The sequence below is a fragment of the Phalacrocorax carbo genome, chromosome 2 (assembly GCF_963921805.1).
Source record: "Phalacrocorax carbo chromosome 2, bPhaCar2.1, whole genome shotgun sequence".
NCBI lineage: Eukaryota > Metazoa > Chordata > Aves > Suliformes > Phalacrocoracidae > Phalacrocorax > Phalacrocorax carbo.
The window spans coordinates 54,648,076-54,675,759 of NC_087514.1; the positions used below are offsets into that span (position 1 = coordinate 54,648,076).

General features: G+C 37.7%; 1 protein-coding gene across 1 annotated transcript in view; it reads right to left on the reverse strand.

The window, feature by feature from the left end:
- The window catches only part of DLGAP1 (DLG associated protein 1), a 432,218-nt gene that overhangs the window by 253,507 nt on the left and 151,027 nt on the right, over positions 1-27,684 (reverse strand). Inside the window, exon 3 of the mRNA XM_064442940.1 lies at positions 14,818-14,928. The gene's annotated coding sequence lies outside the window, so the exon portion shown is untranslated. The remainder of the gene's footprint in view (positions 1-14,817; positions 14,929-27,684) is intronic.

The window sequence follows — 27,684 nt, forward strand, 5'->3', positions numbered from 1 at the left end:
GTTTTGGGATGGTTGGTGAAGAATTATAGCAGTTATTAAGTGTGGATACAAACTGATCAGGTGTTCTGATTTAAGGCCAAAATTGTGAGTTCTGTATTGAGTAATGATACTGAACAGCTTTAGTGTGCTATCACATAGGTTTTACTCTGTAATGGAAACAGAAAAAGCACCAATAAGAAAATTCCCAGTATAAAAATATTAATAATGAAATCCTAACTCTATGGAATCCATTTTCCAAGTCAGAGTTAAATCTCTCTCTGACAATGGTATAATAACTTTAAAATTCACTTGCATGAACACTTACATGCCTCAGTTCTTCTAGTATGAAAGTCCAGAAAAAAAAGAGATCTGCTAAGTGCAAGCAGAGTGAACTTCATGACCCGCCACAGCCTCCTCCCCAGCACCCTGCAGATCCATCCCAAGGTCTATGAAGCACTTACGTCCCACTTCAGTTATAATTTCAATAATACATTCTGTCAAGTTACGCAATTTTCAGAACAAATCATACTACATTTGGTAGCAATATTTCCTACTGGAAATTAAAATAGTCTGCAAACTTACAGTTACACAAATATTATGAAACTTACATGTAACAGTTTTTCAGTCTGAGATTACATATCAGTAATGTAAAAAGTGAAATAATGCATTATTTTATTTTCATAATTAAAAGAAGGATGAATACTGTTAACCATAGGAACGTGCCCTGCCTAGTAGGTTCTTAGGCCTACTATTATTCTGGGATAAGAAACAGTTCATTGCACTTCTGAAAACTGCTGGACTTGTACTTCTATACAGTGAGTTGTATTCTATGAAGAAGGTTATTTAAAAAATACCTGAGAGTCTCTTTTCCACCCCTGAAGTCCAGATATTCCTCTATTATAACTAGACTTTCTCTTGGTAAACAGGATACGTAGGTTTCCATTTAAAATCTGCTTTCTTGCATAAAAAGGCAACCCTGAATTCTGTTACGTAACAGGCTAAGCAACGGCAAATGTTCCGGTCTTCTGCAAACCCATTTCTCATGTCCCTGTAAAACAGGCCAGGTGACTTTCTTGCTGTTAGGTCAGGCTACAGGATATATTTCATAACCCAGGCGATCCTTTTCTGAGGGAAGAATCTTCCCTACTGGGATGAAGTGAAAAGCGAATTGAAAAAGCATTTGCTGCTACAGACAAGCAGGCCCAGGAGGCTCTCCTGCGAACAGAAAGGGCTGGGGTGACTGGTAGCATTTACTCCATACTCCTTAACTCCTGAAAAGACAGGAGGATGCAAAAGAGAAAGAATGCAGAACAGGTAAATATTTTAGAGACTTCCAGGCCAAGGGGAAAATACATAAATTAAATGCCTACCAAAAACTTTCTTGTTCTCAAAAGCTGAAAAAATACATAGGGGAGATACCACATTGGAGAAAACCCCTGGTGCTTAAACCACATGGAGGAGAAAGATGACATTTGAAGAATGCTTTCTAGATGTTGGCATTTAACATCACAAAGCGAGGGTTCACAAATGTACATCAGATTCTACAGTACAAGATTTTAGTCACATAGACTAAAAAAGGTTTTGAGAAATATGACTGAGTGTTGAAAAAGAAGAATACATTCTTAATTAAATTTCCATTCTGAAGAACATCCAGGGTATATAATACAGATGCTGCAGGTCTGATTGGTTTTTTCTAACTTGTGTTTTGAGAAAAACAAAGGAAAAAACAAAAGGAAAAACAAAAGACAGATTTGTCTTACTAAGCAGGACCACTTTCAGGTGTTTTCTTGTACTGTTATATTTCTTTATTCATTCAAGAATATGTGGATGACAAAATTATATATTGTAAGTCATATTGGAAAGCCACACACAACCAAAAATACATTCTGGGCTTAACCGGATATTCTTCTCTTTTCGGCTGCTCTTAAATAACAGTGATTTCCAATTAGATTAATCTTTTTAAAAATCGGCCACCTAGTCTCAGCTCTTTCCCAGTGGATCCTCTAGAGCTGTAGGGAGACAGGCACATCTGGGGTGGGGTAATCTGTCCTCATCATTTAGGGATTTGGTCAAAAACATTCTTTATTGGTGCTATTTCCACAGCCTAAAGACAGACCGTAGACAACTGTCTTAGACTTAAACCAGTAACATCAGACTGGTCACCTTTTGTGAGATGTACTCATCCATAGCACCTTGACTAATGCTGCTTGTGGGTATCATTTGAGAGTGGGAATTGAGAATGAAAAGTACAATATGAAACTTACTCAAGAGTATCCATAATGCAGCAAAATAAACTTGTGGTTGATTTTAAATCGTCATTTCAGAATTGATGCAATAGATAGTACCATCATGTTTTAACAAAAAGTAATCAATTTATAGGAAAAGCGAAACATTATATGCATTGAATAAAAATGTTTCTTTATAGATATGATTACTATATTCCCATGAACTACTGTCTCTGAGTAACTGTACATAATTTAAACTGTGAAATAAGTAAGACTGTGCTATGCTAGGCAAAACATTCATCAGTTACATGGCTGATTCTTCTAGCTCAATTTAACACTCATTCATGCTTAGATAAATAGATGATCCTTGGCTGACCAAAGAATAATAGTTTCTGAGCTAACAACCTTCCCAGTGAGTAGACCCCTCTGCCAGCCTTTACTTTACACCCCCAAGCAGAAGGTCAGCTATCAAAGTTGAAAACAAAAATTACAACATTAGTGTTGACACAAGCTGTTTGTCGGTTAACTGATGATGGCAGGTGAGAATTCATGGTGCTCAGCAATAGATTTATTTCTCAGAGAATCCCACCCAATGTAGAATAAACTCTCTTTGGCTTTATCAAATAAAAGACTTCCTCAACAGTGAGCCCACAGCAACACCGCAGGAGAGAAGCATGACAACAGAAATCAGCAATAGCAGAAACACTGTATTAGCTGTGCCTTGTCAAACACCTGGATTTAATGGGAATAACCAAAGGCTGTTAGTAGCCCACTAAGTTTTCCCTGTTCCCTGGAGAGTAACCAGTGTAAATCCAAGTCCACTTCCTAGATATCTTTCAAACACTGCGGACTCTCATCTTCCCTGATAGCAAAGAGACACTGATCACTCAAGCACCGATTCTGTTGTCCACAACAAAACCACCTTCCTGAGACACCTACCTGCCCTCTTAAATTGCCATAAACAATAAATCTCCTCTTGGAGACCCTCCACTATCAGGACCCTCAGATCACTGCTCACACTTGAGGAATATGGAAAAAAATAACTTCTTAATGTGTGTCAGGATATCAGGTACTATAATCACAAACAGAACAGAAAAATATAATTAACAGATTAAATAAGTTCTGCACAGAAATAATGCCTTCTCTTCCTGGCTATGAAGAGGTAGATCTTTTTAATGATTAAAAAAGAAATATATAGCAATATAGCTAGAGAGATTTTGGGATCTAAATCATATTTATTGAGACTGGGATATGAAAGTCCCAGCTTTCATAGATATTTGGGGGGTAAGGAGGATTACTAAAAACTGCAGGGCAAACTGTTGAAGAGATAAGAAAATTCATATAAGTTTAATCAACATTTGCCAGAGTAATGTCTGATATATAAATAATTCACGTTTGAAAAATATGCTACAAATTTGCATTCTGTTGCCCTGGAAGAAGACAACATAGCATTTATGCCTTATACATCTTTCCTTGTTTTAGTACTGCTGTAGCTATGAATAAGACCATAAGCTAATATTATGCATTTAGAAGGATAACCAAAACTAGTAATATTTCAAAGTCAGAAGTTTTTCCTCCTTTTGCACAGAGGTCCAACTCCTCCATGGAAGGCATTTTATTTTGTGAAGTTAGAAAATAACACTATATCGCATCTCTGTAAAAAACCAAAGCATTAAATATATTCAGGATTTCCTCACAGAAAATAAATAGGTTTTCATTTCTCAAACATACATGAACAGAGTTTGATAGACTGTGCAGCAGCACAAACTATCAGTAACTAGAACGATACAAATTATTCCCCCAATCCTTTTCAATCATTCTAAACAAGAAGGCTCTCTGATGAAGTATCAAAATTGTTATGAAGAAGCTCTGATGTTTTGCATATAATTAGTAAATCAAATGAAACTGCATTGGAGACAGAACAGCTGTAATACAGGAAAGTAGTGATCTACTGATTCAATAAACTGCATTTGTCATTCTCAATTTGTTTTACCATTTGGATTTTAATTACAAACCAAGTACCTAATCTAAGATGAAACCAGATGATTCAATTTATGCCAGGTATATGTTTCCAGAAAGTAATCGTCTAACATTTTAGAAAGAGGAAGAAAAAGGTTTCTTTTAGTTCATTATGATTAATTTGTTTAAATATGAGAAACCACTGAAAAGTAAATATAATCCAAACAAAATAGCCATACAGAACTGTACATATAATGAGAGCTACTTAACATAAGAAACATTAGATTCAGAATTTAAGAGCTAAAAGGTATTGGTATTATTGATTTTTGCTTGTTCCCTGACAGCTAACCATTACTCAGAGAAGACATGCTACAAGCACACAATCTTACCATAGCATCACACAGAGTAAAGATTAGCAATTGAAAATAAAAAACCCACCATGTTGTTGAAGGCTACAATAGTCAGGCAGTGCAGGATGAATAAATTCTTGTAGTAGAAGGATATCAGGATACAGGAATTATTTTCTGTTTTCTCAGATACTCAGCCTATTGATACCTCAACAAGAGATCAATTCATTAACCAAACAGTCTCAAGGTATTAATTTATCTAGTCCTAAACCAGATGCTCTGTCAAATAAGGTAACTTCTAAAACTATGCCATGTTATATCCAGTTCTGTCATGCTTCTCCCACAGCACGTGCTTCGTGCTTATTGTTGCTCTAAGACACTAACTCTTGTCATGATACTTTAAGAAATCTGACTGGTGTCAGCAAGTATCAAAGAGTCAAAGCCACATCAGAAATCTTGCTGCAGGACAAAGTTCATCCTTGTTACAAATTCCCACTGAAAAAAAGAATGATCCTACAATGGTTCAATAGAATCTGCATGAGGGTGCTGGTTTTAGTATCACACATGGCTTATTTCTGCCAAATTAAAATAGCTGCATCTCCTACAAAGTTGCTTAGACATCTCTCTCTCATATTGGATTGCTCCTGATCCTAAATCTAAGAAGCAATATAGTTATTTCAAGTTATATTTCAACCCAGTAGTATTATTTCTTTCTTGATGTCATACTCACTGCCTTCAGTCCTGCCCAGTATTATTTTGCTTTTGGGCAGATTCCACATCACATATTAAAGAAAATATGTTTTGACCTAATCAGCACAATTTGTACCTTCTGGGACAGCTAGGTTGCCTCATCTCCTTGAACACACTTTCTGAGTTACATTTTCAAATCAAATGGAAAGAAAGAAAGAAAGAAAAACATATATTTTTTGTTATATTTACAAAATGCTTTAGGAAACTAGATATACTTATATGCATAAACACACATACATAATGTAAAGAAATGCGATAGAATAATTACACGACTTATTCTGTGAAAGCGTTTCGCAGGCTCATTTGGCCAAATCAAGAAGTGAACTTACTTAGTTTAGCATAAAGCAGCACAACTCAATTTTTACTGCGTTCAAAACCTAATTTTAACAACATTCCATCAGGAAGCAGTGCACCCTTGAGACCAGAGGGCACCTTCATGCAAGCTAAAATCACAACAGTCTTACAGGAAAGCATGACAATTCTCTGAGGCACGGGAGCAAATTAGAATGTATCATTTGAATAGCTGCATTATAAAGCTATTGAAGTTAACAAGGATATATATTACTTTTTGGCTTACTTACATTACATTATTACTTGCTTACTTACAGAAACTAAAATCCCAAACTGCTAACATCTGCACTTTCATTGTCTCAGTCACTAACATAAAACAATCAACTGCTTGGACATTGGGCACCTTCAACTCAAGTACCCGGCTGGAATGCTTGATCTTGAAAATGTAACATATTTTAAAATCTGCTTACACCTAATCCTTTTTCCACCATTGTACATCACAATAGTTGCTTTTTAGTTTGAATTTTTATAAGCTGCGCAACGAAAACACAGCAGTTGTCATCAATAATTTCTCTGAAATACATATTGCTGCCTCTCCTTGTTGGACTTGATAGACCACATGGAAGATCTACATGATAATAACGAGAAATGCAGCAATCTCATTAGTATGATTTTTATTCTGATAATGATATATAATTCTTAAAGATGACAAATAGCTTTTATATACTGATACAGCCCCAACAACGGAATATTATAACATTGTTGTCACTGTTGTCACTGTCATGGATGTCTTGGATAAACAGATTTCCAAAATATACATGATGTATCAACCACATAAGAACTTATTTCTCTTTGTACTTTATATTCAACTTAATTAACTTTTATGCAAATTATAACCATTTATACCCTGAGTTTTTAACACTGGGCTGACATAAGCCTTTTTTCTTATACAATAAAAAGTTAAAAAACTGTTGAGCAGAACACACAAGTTATAATTTCATTAAGTGTTAATAAACACAAGCAGACTAGTAATTTTCTACACTAATTGTTTCCATGTTGATAATCTGTGCGTTCTTGAAAAAAAAAAGAAAAATTCAAGAAAAACCCCTAAACCTCAATGTTCTATGCATACATAGTGTTTATCAGGCAGAATTTGGATTTCTAGAGCCTCAAAAACCTCAGTTTTGTGAGTAAACAAAACTCGGGGCAGAAACCAGCACTGATTCAAGGGATACAGCAATCTTGCTCATCCATATGTGAGCTTTACTTTGTTCTCCCTGACCATCCTGTTTCAGATGCATATCTCTGAAAAGTAATACCAGGAAATTGGCTTGCAAATAGTACTTGCACTGATTACAGATCTGGTTGACAGGAGAGATGGCTTTTAGCCATGCAGGCCCTAGGCAGTGAAGTATAAAAAAGAAAGAAAATAGATAATTTCTACAGTACAGGCTACAGTGTCCAGTGACAGTGAAATTGCTGCTTGTACTGGTGCATGACTGGATGTTCGATATGTCTGTGTAGCCTCTAATTCAATGTAACTCTCACAGAGGTAAAAATTGAACCAGACTCACTTATTTAAGATCAAAGTTTTCTTGGTGAGAGACAACGATCTGAAGTGAATTCTTTATATAGGCAATATTACAGAAAACCACGAAATGCTTAGTTAATATATCTATCTAGTCATATTTCAAGACACTCAGATCACACATGAGGTCCTGAAACATGACTGATCATTTCCGCTTTGGCAATCAGATCAGCTGCTGAAAGCCTAACAGAAACAGGGCTGTTGCTAAGATGCTCAAGGCCATCTATGTACACAGTCCAGGTTTTTCAGTCTTTTCCCTACCAGCAGCAGCAGAATGGACGTGAAATTGATCCTACTACTACAGCACAAAGTGGATCAGAGTCATCTTATTAAGCAGATGGGGTGTAAGCACTTTGAAAGTACTTCAACAGCAATCTCAAGTAGTTCCTATTAGGCTAGAACAGGTTTTAGCTATTCTCACGTAGAAATAAAAAAAACTCACTGACTCTGTGAACAAAAGAGGCCACTGGGACAATACAGTCTAACCTGCTGTGTAACATATCACAGAACACCTCATACTACTCCATATCACCTTGCACCAAGCCCCATTTGTGAATCAAATGCAGCATAATGTTTTTAGCTTTGCTGCATTTCTAGAGGAACCCAAGAGATCTTGGTGAACTTAATGAGTACATTTCAAGGATGTTTGAGCATCTAATTCCCTAAATTGCTTCAGCAACCCTAGCCTTAATTCCAAATGAAATCTTTTAAGTTACAAGAATTCACAACACTGCTTGGTAAATTGTTCCAGTGTGTATCTACTTATGCTTAAAAATATGCACTTTGCTTCCATTTCTAGGTTTAACTTCCATGTACTGGATTTTCTTTGCCATCGCTTGTGAGTCTCAGAAGGTCAGTATTTTGTTGCCTCCCACAGTGAGAAAATAGTTTTCCGACAACTCCCCACACCCCCCTCCTGAGGACTGAACAAAACCAGTCATTATTTGTAGTCTCGTTTGAACCAGTCTTGTGGATTCTCCCAAAGTCTCTCCAGTTTCCAAGAACTTTTTCAAACATGACTACCTTAATGAAGTATGTAGCGGAGTGGCCGTATTTGGAAGAGATAGGTGACCCCCTTGTATTTGTAACCCTGAATAGTGCATTAACCTGCCATCTGCAGGATCTTACAGCTGGTAACATACCACACCCTCAAAAACCTTTTCAGAATTTTGATTTATGAGACCGCATTCCCATTTCGTACTCCTTTATTTTTGTACTGCCCACTTCTTAACCACAATATCTGTCTATATTTGTATTGATATAGGACATACAGAATGATGATTTACATACAAACTCACCCAAAATGTTTAAGCAACTCACCCTCCTCAGTATCTATCACCTCACCTATTTTTGAACTATTTCCAGACTTTACTTTCACTCCTTGAAATTGTTCTATTTTCCAGGATTTGCAAAATCTGAATTTTAGTTGTTGAAAGAACTCCCTAGCCAGCTCAGAAAACCTACGTGCAAATTATTTCATTGTCCTGATTTTGTAACGCTGAAATATTTTTTTCCCACTTTTAAAATAAAAACAGTAGGATGAGAATTTGCAGGAAATTTCTAGCCTAATTAACCTTCATCAAAGTGCTCAGATAAATTAATGCTTTAAGAGCAAAGGCAATTCAGAAAGCTTCAATAACATCCATGATTATACATTTTATTCTTGATGAATTACACTTTGTTAAACCGTTTTTTTCTGTAGTCTTGAGGACAGAGTCACTGCATCCAACCATGACTGCGGTCTCTCTTGAGCATTCAAGTCCTGAATATCAGAATTCTTTGCTGTGTACCTACTGTGACCCACAGCTACCCTGCTCCTTCCCCAAAACATTAGCCAGTTTTTTAAATTGTGCCTGCAGCACGTAAAAAGAAGGTAAAAGAGCTGGCAGGAAAGGGCAACAAAACAAAAGATGAGCAGAAACTATATAATAGAAATAAAACAGATTGCAGAAACAGTTTGAAATAATAACCATATAGCAGAAAGAGTTTCATATAAAAAAAGGCTTTCAGAAGAACATAATTTTGCACTACCCAATGAATTGGAAGAGGTTACTAGTGTACCTTGGCCAGATTTTCACTATTCAGTAAGGACGAATTTATCTTTTCATTTTGCACAGTGCGGGTTCCATGCCTGCAACACTGAACTAAAAAGATTATCTGAATCAGATTTTTTACAATGTTATTGCTTTAGCTGTGATAATCATATAAAAATATAAAGACAGACCATATAAGGACAGACTGTGTTTCCACTGTGAGAGTAAACGTGGAGCCTCTGATTCCATGAAAGCATCAGGAGGTCGTGAGATATTTATCATTGTGCCTACATATGCTTGTGATGTGCAACGCAAACCCAAGAAAGACATCTCTCTCAGGCTGCATCAGCAGCCTAAAACCAGTGCCAGTTCCATAGATCAGTTTGTTTCTAAGATAGGTGAATTATTTCAGGGATATGATTTTACACCATAGGAGAAAATAGGATTTCCCACTGTGCTCAATTTGAAATTTTTTACTCAAAAAGAATGATGGGAATACAAGAAATGTTCCCTTTCTCAGAGTTAATGGTGTTATTACTTTTGACCCAACATGCAAGTTTCTTACAGGCATCTACTTCCAATACTGTGCACTTACAAAAATAGCCATGCCGGTGTGAATTCAAAGGGCCATTCAGCCACTGTCATAAACAATGGTGGAAGTAGATGCCTAAGGAAGAGTACCAGAGAAGCATAAAAAGGATGAATTACTCTGGTATTTCCTGAGCTAGAGATGACCTTTTCTGAGGCTTCAGACCTTACAATAGTGTTATCTATCCCTAGTACTGTGTTCCTTTGGCCTCAGGCTGCCACTTAACAGTCATGCGCTCACAAGCAGGTCCAATTTGGCTGTGGCTTTCACGGTAAGAAAAGAACGTCACAAGGAAAGGCATTTTAAAATTAAAGGGCCATTTAGCATTCCATGGGATTAATATAAAATAGGAAGAAAACATGTAATAAATAAGAAAGGACTAGATGCTTAAATATTTAGCCTCATTTCCTTACCTAACTTATAGAACGTCACACTTATCAAGGTAATGGGAGGTGGGCTGGAAAGCAGGCAATGCTACCTTGAAGTTACTTTCTCTCCCTTTTCCTGAGCCTGTTCCTTTGAGTTTGCCAACCTGCTTACTTTCTTATTTAAATAAAATGAAATAAAAAAATAGAAAAATATTTAAACAATAATGATTTGAAAATTAAATTTAAAATGATGTTTTGGTACCTTGACATAGTTTATATAAAAGCATAAATAGGCACGTTTCTTTACTATCCCGATTAAGTCCTGCAGGTGTAATGTAGTCATGCTTTAAAGACAGTGCAATAAAATAACTGATCTGAAGGTTACGAAATTTCTCTTTTTATTTTTACAGAAATTAAGGTCAGCTGTAGAAAACAGAGCCTTCTGGCACTCTAAGACAATTACCTCTACCAATTTCCCATCTTCAATCTAGATGGCAGAAGAAGGAGGACCACACCTCCTTCTAGATTTCAGTCAACAAATATCTGGATGACACGAACTGTCAAAAGGCTGGAGATCAAAGGTGCATTTCTGAAATAAATTTTGATACAAAAAAGATTATAGCTGTGCGGAATTGTTATCTACTTCTGCTAGATGTGATAAAGTGAATTTTTTTTCAAACTGATACAGAAAAAATTATGGCCTTATCTGTATTCAATTTCAGCCTTCCTCTTTATTTTGTTCTTTCCTCAGTTACATATTTAACTAGTGCAAGCAAATCCATCACAATGTTTTATTACTCAAAGATAAGCCTCTATAGTTTCTAGTTATTAATGATTTTTTCCTTATTTATCAGTAGAAATGAAATTTTTTATACAGTATTTTACTCTATATCTCAGCACCTCCCTATCTGCAGTTTTTTGATATTTTCTCCATCTATATATTATAACTCCATTTTCCTTTATGCCTGCACAGATGACCATTGTTCAGAGTTATGACATTATTGTTGCCACTACAGCACTCAAATCTAAGGAGTGTCCAGGAGTAGTTTCAATATCTACCTCATCCCAAAAGATTATACATATTCCCTGGATTTCTAACTTGCCACTGGATGCAAAAATGCATTTGGCTCTTTACAACTCACGACGTCCCTCTTGTTGCCTCCGTATTCTTTATTTTGATGTTTGTTTTTCCCGTAAGTAGAGAAAGGAGTGGAATATGTAAAACATATTTTCATTTGAACTTTCCTATTTTACCTAATAGACAAGACAATTCACCTGTCTATCTCATTGTAATTTAAGTTTGTTTTCTCTGATTCATAGGCTTTGTATATCCAATCAGGGAATTACCATCCAAGCTATAATGAAAGTCTTGTCTAAATTTTTCTTTAAAAAACCCCAAGCAAGTCATGATCAGTTTTCAATTAGTACCCAAAAGACATATATTTGATCACACTACCTTTGCCTCATCTAAGCTTTTGTGCCTTCTCAGTGTACTTTACCCGAGGCAATACTTCTAATTTTTCTCATTACAGCTCTTACCTTCACACCAGCATTATTAGTAAAATACCTTACACTTCCTCTTGTACTGCATCAAAGATCATTGTATCTTTTAACTGGTAACCTGTTTTCTATGTCTTGTGTCATTTTTCCCTAAGGTACAATATTTTGAAGAGCCTAAGACTGCTGCATAATTAGATCATACGAAGCATCGGCTATCCTATCTCCCAATAAGAAGACCTTAAGATTTACATTTCTTTCATACATTCTCCCTGTAGTGGATTAATTATATTCCTTTTGTTTGGTCTCATTAAAGTTCAATTTCTTCTGTGGCCCTAATAAATTTCATATAGATTCTCCTCATCTGACTTTTTTCAAAGCCTAGTCATCTTCTCACTGCTGATAAACATGTCTTGAATTAATGGCATATTTAACTTCCATCTGCATCTCCCTTGAACAAAATTCAGAACAAAAGAGTAACGTACATCGATGATATCCTTATGAAAATAAATGGACCACACCCTGTTCCATTTAATAAATGTGTCACTAGTCAAAATACCTTCTTCAATGGCATAATGTTTTCTTTTGTATTCTTTTCTTACGAGATTTATTTTGCCCCTTCCTCACATCCCTTTGCCCCACGCAAAAAATCCCCTTTACAGAAGGGCAATAAACTGATAGGAAGCCTCACAGAAACAGCTGTTTCTTCTGATAAGCATCTATATCCTCACAGGACTGCTTAGTTTCTGTCATTTTGTCCATTCAGATTATTCTAAAAGAAGCGGTAATTTTTTTGTGTAATTCTAACAGTGTTTTTTTGGTCACATTCGTGCTGCTGTATTCCCCAGTATTTCAGCTTTCCATTTTTATGAGCAATCAATTAATTCTCCAACACGACCATGTATTTACAATAAAAATTACTCCCCTCTGCGTTCTCCAGTACAATCCTCTATGTTGAAAGAATTCCCCGTGACAACTCTTCTCCCAACATGCAGTGAAAAAAGCCTCTGTTCCGCCCTCCAAGTGGTGGTGCCTTTGCTTCTTGCGAGTGAGCAGAGGTTTGCTTTATTAGGAGGAACGTGTGTGTCTGTGTATATCTGCAAATACCCTATCCAAAACCAGGTGGATTGACTGAATATGTGGCCTCTATAAAATGTCATAAGAAGGATTGTATTTAATAATATGACTAAATAACAAATTTACTTCTTAATCATTAAAAAAGGAAACCACCAATACTGAGGTGAACTTCAAGTAAAACTATAGGGAAAAAATGGTAAATGAAATTGTTGTTGGAAAGCATCTGTCATGATGTGTGTGAACTTTGGCATTTCCTAATTTTTGCAGAGGTGACTGTACAGCCTTAATAAAGTTCTTACTTCGTCCTTCTTAACTTCCTTGACCCTTTGAGAAGACACATGTCCAAATCCAGCTGCATATAACAGCCAAAGTTGAGCACAGCTGTAAGAAACTGAACACTGGAGATGCTGGAGATGGCAATTTTAACGAACCACAGGGAACTGAAGGGGTAGGGTTTTTTTGTGTGTGTAAGAAAACGCACAATAATTGATATAAATATATGTAAGTGAAAAGTAAATGTATTATTATGAAAACAAATTCCTAAGCTAAAAATCCAACTTTTAGTTGGGAAAATCACATAATTGCAAATATTATATCACAATTTCTATGGAGTTTTAGACTTCTACAGAATGCAAAACTGAGGCAAATGTAGCTGAACTGACCTAAGTAGTTTACATAGTCAGAAAATACACGCTAGTTCTCAGTCCTATTCTGCAAATGCACCACTTTTTCTAATGTATACACACCTTAGAAATACATACTTTTAATATGTAAGTGCATATATATGCTACATATGTAACATAAAAAAATCATATATACAAATATATTCTATATAATAAATCATCACGGATACAGTTTTGTGGATATTGAAATATTGCAGCAGCATGAGTATTTTCTCCTCTTATACTAAGTTTACCAAAATGCAAAGCAATTGTAACTGCTGGATAATTAGATAACACGCTAATTGTAAGAAATTGATTTAAACTTTTAAGTTTTTTGCCTTTAGGAAAGCAATGAATAAAGATCACTTTGGAGTGATACAAAGAGTATTCCAGAAATGTAAAACATTTCACTCAATATCTTAAACTTATCCTTTACTCAGGGAAACTTACAAGTTGAAGTAGAGTTTCATACCTAACTAATCCTGATATACCCATAACCAATTATATAATTAACATATTAATTTAACAATATAATTAAATTGCTTGTTACTGAACTGTAAACGGTTGAATATAGAATAGTTCTAAGAGTTAATTTAAAGATCATATTAAATCATAAGCATCATGACCACCATTTTAAAAAGAAATATAAACCAAAAATACTCTCCCTGTTTCTAATGCATGTATGTTTAAGTCTGTCATGTGAGAAAAAAGAAACAGGATATGGAACTGTTGATTTTAATTCATCTTGATATGATTATCTTTGTGAAATACCTATAGTTCCCTATATGTAGACATTTCACTACTATTCAACTTGTGTTCAAGATGCTAGAGGTCTGCTTATCTTCAGGATGTCTACCAGGTCACTACGGTCCTGTTTTTTGCAGCTCTTAGTGAAGGGAAAAAAAAGGGAAAGTTGTGGAAATTGTGCAAAAGGAAGTTCTTTCTCTACCTGAACTTCTCTAGGTCATTTCAAAGATCCAGGATACTGCAAACACTCCCCCATGCTGTCTTCTGTACTTCATTTTTGGATCTGATCTCTCTCTTTTGTTATATTCCTCCAGACCAAATCAATCCTTTTCTCTCATACTCTCTAAACTCGTTCCATAGCTATGACACATCTAGCGCTATGGGGGCCTACTCAACATTTAAGATTATATACTACATTTTTATGTTCATGTCAGACTCATGAAAACAGTTCACAACATTCAAAGACACCTGATATTATGTCTGCAGCCTGCAGACCTAGGTAAGTGCAAAGATGAGTTATCATATATATAATTTTCTAAGCCAGAATAGCAAGCTAACAGGCTACCTTCATTTCCCTTAAAGCAGTTCAGAATTTGCAATCATTTGGCTTCCTGCCTTTTACAAGAAAATCTGGAGAAAAATGAATAAAATTGATGCAGAGACAGATCAAGGAGAATGATCAGAGAGTAAGAAGAAAGGACTCACCTCCTTTAGTCAGTTTTCCATTTTAGTTTGTTTCAATAGTTAAAGAGGGAAGAGATTTTTTGCACACTCTTTAATTCAGATGTCAGTTCCAATATTTGATGCTTGACTGTTCTGAAACACAATCAAAGTGTAGCAGTTAAAGCTACTAGCCTGAAACAAGATAAAATTATTAACATGGCAAGCAGCTACGTATTCATTAAAAATCACAGCAGTGTTAAGAGGCTTTATATCAGCGGTCCATGGCAAAATTTTCACATGGTACCACACTCTCCTCTTTGCAAGAAGAAAGCACAAAAAAAGAATATTTAGGTTGTATAATGCTGCATTTGTGGTGCCATCTCACAGGTTTTACTCTCCCTGCACAATGCATGAAAAGTTTACCAGATCTTTTACAGAAAGATACAAAGACTAGTTACATGTGATTGCCTCAGTAAATCTACTGACTCTCTGCATGCACACCTCTCCCTCAGCCTCACCCTTCCACAACCTCTTCTTACACTACATAAGCACCATTAAGTCCTGCTGCCTCTGCCTGGAACAGCAGAGGAGAATGGTGAGAAAACTTGACCAACCACCCAGCTGTATACACAGTGCTTCTCCAGAAGCATCTGATGGGCGATGGGCAAAATAGCAATGGCAAATCACTGCACACTTAAATATATGATTTTTTTTTTTAATTATATAAACTGAAAATGCTTACTCACAAGCCATTTTCTTTCTCTGGTAAGGAAAATTACATATATGTTTTTCCCATTTTAGTTCTCCAGTACTACTTACGGACACTAACAGAAATAAATGGTTCCTCTGAGCTCTATATTTGAGCTCTATGAGTCATCTCACTATTTCAAGTTTTTTTTTCTCATTGCTTAAAGGTCTAGCCTATTTTATTCTGGTTTTTTTTTCATGCGAACAATTTGTAATACAACCCAGAATAAAAGCAAGCATTTTTTCTTGTAAATGCAGTTAACAGCTCCGATCAAACTTTTACTGAAAAGCATATTAAGAGAGAGAGAAAAAAGTATGGCTAAGTGTGCTTTAATGCTCAGACCATACTGGCATACAGCCAGTACAGCAAATTGTTTGACATGTTGAAAACTCCAAATATATTTTACTCTCCTGATGCTCATTCAAAGAAACACCTTAACAGAGACCACAGTTAACTATTGGGCACTAGTTGTTGGAAGAAGCAAGTAAAAATTTTCAGAGCAAAAATAACTTGCAAATATTACAAATTCATGCTTTATAGCTAGAAGAGACCAGCCTGATCAGAGTGTCTGATGTCCCACTTTCCATAGGCTAGGAAATCTTTCTTAAATGAACTCCTTTGGAAATGGGATGCATATCTAGAAAGCATCACGCTTTGGACTGAAGTTCTTCCGAATAACCGCTAAGAGGATAGGAACAGCCTCCATACACAAGGTAAGTTTATTTCTGGGAATACCTTAACCTCAAAAGCAGTCAAATTGATGAAGACTGCAGCCTACCTTTTGTTACTATCTTTTTATTTACTATGAGGTCCATTTCTAAGATGAACTAAATGCTGACACTGATTCAGAGTCTCTGAAATGATGTCAGAGTAGAAACACATTCCACTAGTACTCCAATAACAGCACTTTCTGTGTAGCTGGCTTTGAGGGCTTGCCTCTCCCCTAAGGTATATAAGCACCTTTAGTGTATTTCTTCTTAAGTCTGAAACTAAGTTCTCTGTTCTTTTTGTGCAGTTGGTCTTTAAGTAATTTATCTTTCTTGGCTGTGCAGGTTTTTGTGTCAAAAAGGGGAGAAAAATACATTTAAAGCAGGAAAATGTGATAGTAAAACCATCAGATTGACGGTGGGATCAAGGGAGAGGTACAGAACCAGAAATTACTTTCAAATCATTTTAGAAATGCATTGATTTCCAGTTGACAGGATCTCTTTTGAGAGAGGTTTTAATTTGACTACAATATTGACTACTTCATAACCATTTTAGGTTTTTCCCTGAGAGCATAAAATTGACAGAGTATATTTAATTGTAACAAGTAAGCTGGATTGATTATTCGGTATAAGATCCCTTTAGGGAGCTTTGAAAGATAAATCTCTAAAGGATCAAATCAGACAGGTCTTTACACAGAGCCTTCAGTTGTAAGGATTTCTCTGAACCCATTGAAACTCCCATGTTTGAGGACCTGTGCTTGAGAACCTTGCTGAAGCTGGGCTCAGCTGGGTTTCTCTTAGTTAACAGCACTCACAGGGATAAGAGAAATTTTAAGTTGTCAGATACCCTTAGTGATGACAGAGACACTGAAGCCAGGCAATGTAAAGGTATCACCTGCATCAAAGAAGTGTTAAACACACCATAAGTCACTTCCTAAAATGCAAAAGATGAGACAAAATTTGAGAGGAACATTCTACAAACATATAAGTATATATAATACAGTTTTCAGAGATGGCCATGGATTAGTGCGCTTCAAGCCCTGTACTTCACATGGTACTATCCATGCCAACAGTCCAAACTAAATCAATATTGCCTTGATAGTTGTAAGATTTCATAGAATCATAGGATTGTTAGGGTTGGAAAATACCCTTAAGATCATCGAGTCCAACTATCAGCCTAATACTGCCAAGTCCACCACTAAATCATGCTCCTAAGCATCACATCTACATGTCTTTTAAACACCTCCAGGGATGGTGATTCAACCACTTCCCTGGGCAGTCTGTTCCAATGTTTGACAATCATTTCGGTGAAGAAGTTTTTCCTAATATCCAACCTAAATTTCCCCTGGCACAGCGTGAGGCCATTTCCTCTCATCCTATCGCTTGTTACTAGGGAGAAGAGACTGACCCCCACCTTGCTACAACCTCCTTTCAGGTAGTTGTAGAGAGCGATAAGGTCTCCCCTCAGCCTCCTCTTCTCCAGAGTAAACAACCCCAGTTCCCTCAGCCACTTCTCAAAAGACTGGTTCTCCAGACCCTTCACCAGCTTCACCGCCTTTCTTTGGACACGCTCCAGCACCTGGATATCCTTCTTGTAGTGAGGGGCCCAAAACTAATCACAGGATTCAAGGTGTGGCCTCACCAGTGCCGCGTACAGGGGCACAATCACCTCCCTGCTCCTGCTGGCCACACTATTCCTGACACAAGCCAGGATGCTGTTGGCCTTCCTGGCCACCTGGGCACACTGCTGGCTCATGTTCAGGCGACTGTTGACCAACACCCCCAGATCCTTTTCCTCCAGGCAGCTCTCCAGCCACTCCTCCCCAAGCTTGTAGCGTTGCCTGGGGTTGTTGTGACCCAAGAGCAGGACCTGGCACTTGGCCTTGCTGAATCTCATACTGTTGGCTCCGGCCCAGTGACCCAGCCTGTCCAGGTCCCTCTGTAGGGCCTTCCTCCCCTCCAGCAGATTGACACTTCCACCCAGCTTGGTGTCATCTGCAAACTTACTGAGGGTGCACTCAATCCCCTCATCCAGATCATCAATGAAGATATTGAACAAGACCGGCTCCAACACTGAGCCCTGGTGAACACCACTCGTGACCGGTCGCCAACTGGATTTGACTCCATTCACCACCACTCTCTGGGCTTGGCCGTCCAGCCAGTTTTTAACCCATCACAGAGTGCACTAGTCCAAGCCATGAGCAGCCAGCTTCTCCAGGAGAATGTTGTGGGAGATGGTGTCAAAGGCCTTACTAAAGTCCAAGTAGACAATATCCATAGCCTTCGCCTCATCCACTAAGCGGGTCACCTTGTCATAGAAGGAGACCAGGTTAGTGAGGCAGGACCTCCCTTTCATAAACCAACCCATGCTGGCTGAGCCCGATCCCCTGCTTGTCCCGCACATGCCACGTAATGGCATTCAAGATGATCTGCTCCATGACCTTTCCCGGCACCGAGGTCAGGCTGACAGGCCTGTAGTTCCCCTGATCCTCCTCTGACCCTTCTTGTAGATGGGTGTCACATTCACTAGCTTCCCATCATCTGGGACCTCCCCGGTTGACTAGGACTGCTAATAAATGATGGAGAGTGGCTTGGTGAGCTCCTCTGCCAGCTCCCTCAGTACCCTTGGTTGGATCCCATCTGGCCCCGTGGACTTGTTAACATCCAGGTGAAGGAGCAGGTCAGTGACTGCCACCTCTTCAACAACTGGGACTCCATTCTGCATACTATGTCCGTCTCCCAGCACAGGGGCCTGACAACCCCAAGGATGACCAGTCTGGCTATTAAAGACTGAGGCAAAGAAAGCATGATGTACCTCAACCTTCTCCTCATCTTTCCTGGCAAGGTTACCTTCCACATCCAACAAAGGAGTGAGATTCTCCCTGGCCCTCCTTTTGTCACTGATATATTTATACAAACATACTTTGTTATCTTTAATGGCAGCAGCCAGTTTAAGTTCCAACTGGGCCTTCGCCTTCCTAATCTTTTCCCTGCATAACCTCACAACATCCTTGTAGTCCTCCTGAGTCACCTGACCCTTCTTCCAAAGGCAGTAAGCTCTCCTTTTCTTCTTGAGTTCCAGCCAAAGCTCCCTATTCAGCCAAGCCAGTCTTCTCCCCCACCTGCTCGACTTACAGCACACGGGGGACGGCCTGCTCCTGCACCTTTGAGACTTCCTTCTTTAATAACATCCAGCCTTCCCTAGACTCCTTTGCCCTTCAGGACTGCCTCCCAAGGGACTCTGTTAACCAGACTCCTTAACAATCCAGTCTGCCCTTCTAAATTTCAGGGTAGTGGTTTTGTTGACCCCCTTCCTTACTTCTCCAAGAATTGAAAACTCTATCATGTCATGGTTGCTGAGCCCAAGACAGCCTCCGACCACCACATCACCCACCAGGCCTTCTCTGTTCATACACAGCAGGTCTGGGGGGCACCTCCACTGGTTGGCTCACTTACCAGCTGTGTCAGGAAGTTATCTCCCACACACTTCAGCAACCTCTGAGACTGCTTTCTCTCTGCTGTGTTGTATTTCCAGCAGTTATCCAGCAGATAAGTTGAAGTATCCCACGAGAACTAGGGCTAGAGATTGAGAGACTTCAGCCAACTGCTTGTAGAGTACTTCATCTGTCTCCTCATCCTGGTTGGGCGGTCTATAACAGACTCCCACCTGGATATCTGCCTTATTGGCCTTCCCCCTCATCCTTAACCATAAGCACTCAACCTTATCATTACCGTCATTGAGTTCTAGACAGTAAATTTGTTTAATTCTTTGCCCCTTTTGCTTCTTGTCCTTCTTATTTGTGTATGTCCATGTGTTCTACCCTTCTCTTCCCACTTTTCCTATTTTTTATTTAATATGAGAGAGAAAACCAGAAAAGGTTCACAGAAGAGCAAGATGATGATGGAAGGTACAGAATGACTTCTGCATGAGGGACAAATGAACAGGGTAAGACTCCTTGGTCTGTGAAAGAAAGAATTGGATCATGTAAGATTATGAAAACATAACTGGCATGGAAAGGGTTATTAATGCAATTTTCTTCACTGCCTCATTCTGCCCAATGCAAGAACTAGAGGGCACTGAAAGAAGTGGGTTAAGAATCACACTCATAAAATCAAGAAAACAGAACAAATGAACAAAGGGAAGTGGCTCTTTCTGCAATGTGCAGTTGTGCTGTGGAACCCACTGCCACAGGAGGTCATGGATATCAAAACATGCCTTCAAGAGAGGTCTGCACAGGTGTGGGAAAGTTAAATCTCCCAAATTTAGCTAGCTATAAATGTTCAGAAACATCCAGCTCACAAAGACCCAAAGTTCAAGACGGCTGGAGGCTAAGAGCATATGCTTGCCATGTTCTTATATATTCCTTTGGTCTCTGATGCATGAAACAGGATGTGTGACAAAAGGACTTTTGACCTTGACATTGCAGCCATTTTAATGATCTTTTTATGGTACAAGCAATGAGTTGTGCACACTGACATCCTCATGTGGCATACAGGAAAAAGAGGGTGATTAAATAGAAGGTGGACAGGATTCAAACGTTGCTTTTTTAGACTGATATGTTTACAACACTTTGAATGATATTTAACTGAAGTACAGAAGTATAAACTGTAGGGTATCTGATCCCTTTTGATTAATTTCAGACTGTTGCTTTTTCATGAAATAAGAGGACATTATGAAAGGACTTTCCACTCCACAGCCTGACCTGAAACTGCTTCATAGCCCACGCTCCCCACCATAGCAGGAATCAGACTTACCTTAAACCCCCCACAGATTCTGGTTCAGTTTTTGCACACAACAGTGACTCAAATTACCCAGGTACTGTATGGCAGATCATTTACAAAATCCAGAGTCTCTAGAACTGGCTTTTAGATGGCAAACAGTAACTTAACTGCCACTATGTGGATCTAGCTAGATTTGGTCAGAAAGACACCTGGAAAAATCATGGTGAAGAACAGGAACAAAGAATAACCTGGAACAGGTGTCCAGGGAGGCTGTGGCACCTCAATCCTGGGAGGTATGGAAAACTCAGTTGAACAAGGCACTCAGCAACTTGGTGTAATTTTGACATCAGCCCTGCTTGAGCGGGGGATTCAACTAGATGACCACCTATAATTCCTTTCTATGTAAATTATTCTGTGATTCTGTAATTCTAAGAAGTAGACTTTAATCACGTCTGTACCACTCCTGTGCAGAACACCAATTCACAGTGTGACCATTATCGCTAAATCAAATCTCAATGCAAAAATGAAGGGCAGGTCTTCAAGTATTTTATTACATAATAAGCCACTTGATTTCTCTTCCTCACGATGCATCATTACATTCCTGGTGTTCTGTCATCATACGACATTTTTAATTAACATAGATATACTGTAAAGGAGAATGATCAAATTTTTACCTGATTCTTTTCTTTCCCATGGCTTTTTTCCCCACTTCTTTTTATTAATTAAAAGTAATTCATAGTGAAAGTGCATGACTATCCATTTTTTCTGTAAGCAATATTAGAATACCAACCTACTTTAACGGTCCAAATATGTTCCATTACAAATATGTTCTTAGAGGGGCTGTATATATAGTTCACCCTTTCAATCAGGGTACCTAAGGTGGCAAATGGCAGATAACCTCAGATGTTCAGAAGAGGTGTCTTTCAGAACATGCTTTAGTGCATATTAAGCTGCTAGCAGCAACAATTTTTTACTTTTAAAGCACTAGACAGGAAACTCATATACTTGTTACCCAAATTATAGCAAAATAGTAATAATTACAGAAATGAGGACTGCCTAGTAACTACTGGCAAATGAACTTCTAAAAATTTAATTAGAACCATACTAGTGTAGTAGTAACAGGAATACAATAAAGCTTAGCAATGAGCACAAAACTCAACCTTCTTCCTATAAAGCCAACACTGCAATATTACACACACTTATTCCACCTCATTTGCAAAATTAACAATCTCCCTCAGACAATTAAAAACCATGCTGAGTACTGAGCCACAGTAAATTACAAATATAATTATGTAAATAATAAGAAAGCCCAAGTCCCTACTTAAATTCGCTGCCAATTCAGCTAATCCAAGCAGAGCAAATATTAATGCAATACTTCACTGTCTACAGCTCAGCTCCCGATCTACAGTAATAATAACACATTAAGATTTTGTCCATAGTCAGAGCTAATCATTTATTTTCCCCAAGACAACTGGAGCACCAAGTTACCAGTAATAAGCTGCTCATATCTTCTACCATCCTACTGTGGAAGGTGGGCAGAGAAGACGAGCACTTTTAGCCTGAGTATATTTGCCACCAATTACAGAGTCTTCTGACTGTGCTTTACTCTAAACTGAAAAGAAGCCAACCTGAAGCTATTTAATGATAAAGGATTAAAATCAGTGCTGATTAAAGGTCTCTGCAAAGTGTGATTTTTAGTTATGCTACTTCAGGAAGTCACTATACAGTCCCTACTGGCATTCCCTTGTTTCTGCACCCAAAGTAGAAACAATTCATACCTTGGGAAAGCCTTCTGATTTCAGTAGCTAGCACAACAATCAGAAAAAATTTAAAATTCTATATCAGTAATAACTTCAGGTAAGTACTATGCAAGAAATGAAATGTGTCTAACATTATGCTGACAGCACATGTCACTTGCCAACAATGTACACTAGTGCTGATATGCGCTTGGTATCTGTTTACAAGCTCATAGAGAAAGGATTAAATACAATTTAGTTCATTCAAACTTAAATATGTATTTATACCACTATATAGCGGCATGTGAATGGCAGACATTTCACTGTCTCACAGCAGTTGTATTATTCTCAGCCCAACCTCATAAATATTAATTGCTTTTGAAACTGAGCTATAAGTCTGCACATGACAGGAAGGAAAAATCCCAAGCACAGCCTTTCCCTCAACATCAATCCACAGGAGGAATAAATATTCTCTATTAAATGTTCCTGCATCAGCACCAGTGGGAAGTTTTGCAGTGTCTTCTAATTGGAGGTAAATGGTTTTAATTTGCTCTTCATTGTAAGTGAAAGAATCAGTTATATAGAGCCTTAATACTTCCCAACCCGTTTTGCAATAAGGAGAGCCTTCCACAGCTCCTCACCCAAGACTACCCCACTGTGAGGTTTCTTCATGGTATGTGCGTGTAGGACTTAGCTCAAAAGCAGGCAGAAAACTAAAACAGAGGCAACTTTAAACCAAAAAATCATAAAACCACAATCTTCTGTATCCACCATCACCCAGAGGAGTCTATGTATTTTGAACAGGAATAGTTGCAAAATACAAAACTAAGAACTGTCCTAAAAGGATGAGAGAAAGCAAAAAAAATCTGAGCACAAGTGAGAGAGCTAGGGAAGGAAGGCCACAGGCAACACCTATGGTCATGCTCACTCCAAACAGCTGCTACATTACTCCAGTTGGTAAGTCCTCACCCTGCCTCACTCATGTCTGGTAGACACAGGTACTTCCAGCAAGGTGAAACTCCTGCCTTGCACTGACTGCAGAGGAAGATCCAAGCAGCTAACCCAAACAACGTTGTGGCTGCCGTGCAAAAAGGTAAATGAAATATGAGAAGTGTCTAGATCTAGCAGCTAGGCATCTGGCACACATGCAATATCATCCCAGTTTCAACTGTGTTAATGGCATGAGCAATGGAAGAAAATATATAAAATAGCCTCATGAAATTTGTAGATCACATTAACAGCCAGTCAGTCAGCCTGTCTCATGCTCTTAAGGAACGAAAACAGGAAAGAGAAATTATAGCTCACAATTATTTTATATAAAATAATTTCAGTGTGAAGCACTGCATCGTGTCTGACCAGTCCATCTCCCCTTACCATTTACTGTGTACACGTAGAGAGATATACTTATTCACACCACATACGTGGTGGAAGTCTCTACATCACAACTGCTAAGTCAAGTGAAATGTTATAAAAAACAACTACAATTTTTTTCTTTCACATACTGTGGCACATCTTATGCAATATCTGCCTAAAATATCTGCCAATCATAGAAGTGCTTCTAAGACAACTCTCCCGATTTTTAAAAACCTGTGTACCTCAAATGACATTTCCACAAATATATGATGCTCCTTCCCAAATTACACTGGTCTCCATATTCCTCACAAAGCCTTTACATTACATCAGTTCACTTTCACTTCTGGGAACACGTACAGAAGAAAACATGTTAGTAGCATGCAAGAATTACTGTATTTTTAAACCACTATAAGTTTTCATCCCTCCTTTCTCAAAATGGTATGATGTGCAGTAAAAAAAGGAAACAAAAAGAGTGTATTGTTTTTCACAGTATACAGTTGCAAGTAGACAGCTTCAAAGTACATCTTCCAGAATCTGAATGTGAATTTTAAACATGTCCAGCTCATGTTTGTATTATATGAAGCCCACATGATGTGGAAAATCATCAAAATTCCCTTTGTTTTGAAATGCCAAAAATGTTTTGAAAAGCCCTGGTTTCAGCCTAAATAGCAATCATGAGGCATTTGAGCAGTTTTTGATACGGACATGTTAAAAAACTGCATCCAGCTGTTGCAGGGAGAAGCTCTCGATTACACAGTTGGTTGAAAATACACCGTGTAATAAAGAACTCTACTTGTGCAGCACAATTAGGAATCTGCATACATGGGGATACTTGGATAATCTAGTCAAAATTTCCGTAAGTGTTACATTTCTCATAACACAAATCGGTCAATGTCACAGACCATCTTTCAAAATATTTAAGAGAACATTTGTTTGTCTTTACCGTTTCCTGGTGAAAAAAAGTCCTATTTCTTTTCTTTCATCTGGTCCATGCCATTCCACACTTGCTTTGGAGCCAAAGCAAAACATCGCTGTGGATAAATGACAGAGACTATCCCTGCAAATTGTCAAATTGTCATGGTTAAAACATCTGGCTAGGTAATGGTTTTCCCATATGCTGTGCAATTTTTTTTTGTTCAGTCATCATCCATTGGCTATACTTAAACTCAAGCCTTCAAACGTGCCAAACAGGGCTCTGGATACTACACTGGATGTGGAAAAAAAGCTGTCAGCAGAAAATTCGTTATCTTTCCAACATGCTATACTGGGTGATAAAATTAAGAAAGTCTACTCTTGCATGAATTTCCACCAAATTCAACTGTCTTAGTTAGTGAAGGCATAGTAGAGATCATGTGTTATGTCCCGCACAATTAAACATTCCTTTTGTTAGCAGAGAAATTGCCTTTGTTGTTTTTTTCTTTTTAACTGGGGTAAGCCATGTATTTTTCCACCTTGGCAAGTTGAAAGTAAAAGACTTAGGCCTTGTCAACAGAGCTGATTCATAAGGCTACAAAATAACCTTATATGCCACTGGCATAAACGTGGCAAGTGGTCATATGTAAGTTCCTGGTGTGCATACAAGCAAATGAAAAATTACAGTATAGCAGGTTTATCCTTACTAGCTATCAATTAATTACTTTTTTTTTTAAACAAAATAACAGACAATACTTCCAGGTTGACCCTATCAAAGATTTTTCTCTTTATTTTGTGCTAATAAGCAAGATACATCAAGGCAATCTTACAGAGTCATGAATGTGGTACATAAGCCACAGGAGTTCACTGCTGGCCTATATCTGCTCATACTGGCTGCCAATATTACTATTGATTTGAATGGGAACACAGATTTAAGTAAAAAGCTTTTTAAAAATCCCACACAGTGTAATCAGGTTTATTATATCTAACTACACAAGCACTGGTTTTAAATTATATTTTACTGTGAGAAAATTGAAGAAATCACCTAATCAGGAGAACTTTTTGTACATATTTTTGATTATAGACTTCACAGTGTACCAGTATGCAAGAGGATTGTACAAGGACAAAGAGAGAATACAACTCCTGTAACTGTGTGTTGTTTTTGCTTAATTAGTTTATTAACTGCTTGATTAGCCAGTTTGTGCAGTACTTAGGAAATGTAAAGCAGTAATAAGCGCTAATTAATCATATTATTTATGTAACATTCAGCTACAGCTGCAAATTGTACACATGTAACAAAAAAATATGAACTGCATAATGGTGAAGAAACAAGACTACATCACTGGTGAACTTCCTTCATAAGGAAGAACAGAACTGGAAAGCATTCACAGGCGGCAAACAGTAGGCTGGAGCTGCAGAAAGCATGCTTCATGGAGAGTGACAGAAGCAAGAGATGAGGTGAATGAATGATACGAAAGGCACTGCCCAACTGCTTACCCTAAGTAGAACATATGGTGGAAAAGAAGCAGAACTGTAAGGAAAAATGACAGTTCCATTGAATTGCAAATGAGAGAGAATAATTTCAACATCCACTGTGACAGAATACTTCTACATGTTATTATAAGCTCTGGTGGATAGTGGATCATTTGATGCCGCAGCATTTAGTGCAGAAAGGTTGGAGGCAGAAAGGTCCTCCTGCTAGCACTTTCTGATGACCTAACGAACATACTCTAACTGGAACAGCAGTTTCTACTGTCAGAATGACTTAAGAGCTGAGTGATATAGGGAACACAGCATTTATCACTCTCTCCAAGTCCAAAATAATGCATAAATGGATGAAGCAAATGGAACAGAGTACCTAGTGATGGTAAAAAAGTAGGAGAAAGGGTCTAATGGTATGAAACATGCATCTGCTCCTCTAAGATTAAAGTTAATTTGAGTTCTATGAAAACACCCGCAAAGGATAAAAGAAACTTCACATCATTTATGCCAAAAGTCAAACACTTGATAGTGAACTTCCAAAGAAAGAAAGAAAGGCTAAACTATGCTGCAACTGAAAATAAAACCATTCCAAAATACTTCTGCCATGACTTTCAATGGTAAAGTTATACAATGAATAGTAATGAGAGTTTAAATCTACATCTAGATATTCAAAGGTAAACTAATGGAACAAAAGATTAAAAATCAAATCAACATATTCATCATCATAAATAAGAATATTCACAGTCCTAAATACTATTATTTCTACAAGATCAAAAGTTTTCCATATGTTACTAAAGAAAGTTTTAATACAACTTTATGAAGAGGTGGATTTCTGTTCCTTATTTTTTGATTGGTTTATTTTCTTCAGCCTGCCAGTATATGTAAAACAGCCTGCAGAGATGATTTAGTAGCACAATACATAAGGGTTTTTTTAGGTTGCCTTAAATACAGAAATGCTTAAAAATCTGATGGATTCATACCTTAAGAGACAAAGAAGCCAAAAACATTTTGTGATACCATTGTTGTTTGTCTAATAACACACAAAAAGTCCATCAGAGTTCATCTGTAGTTTTCAATTAATTTGCTCTGACACATTATTAACCCTTTTTATATTTAATTTTTTGTGATCTTATCCTACTGAGTCTTCCTTTTATTAGTTTGGGGAATTAGCATTGTTTTCATTCCTTATTATTTATGAAATTCTCTTTAAGATCTAGTGCTAAGGCAAACAAGGATGAACCTTGTTAGG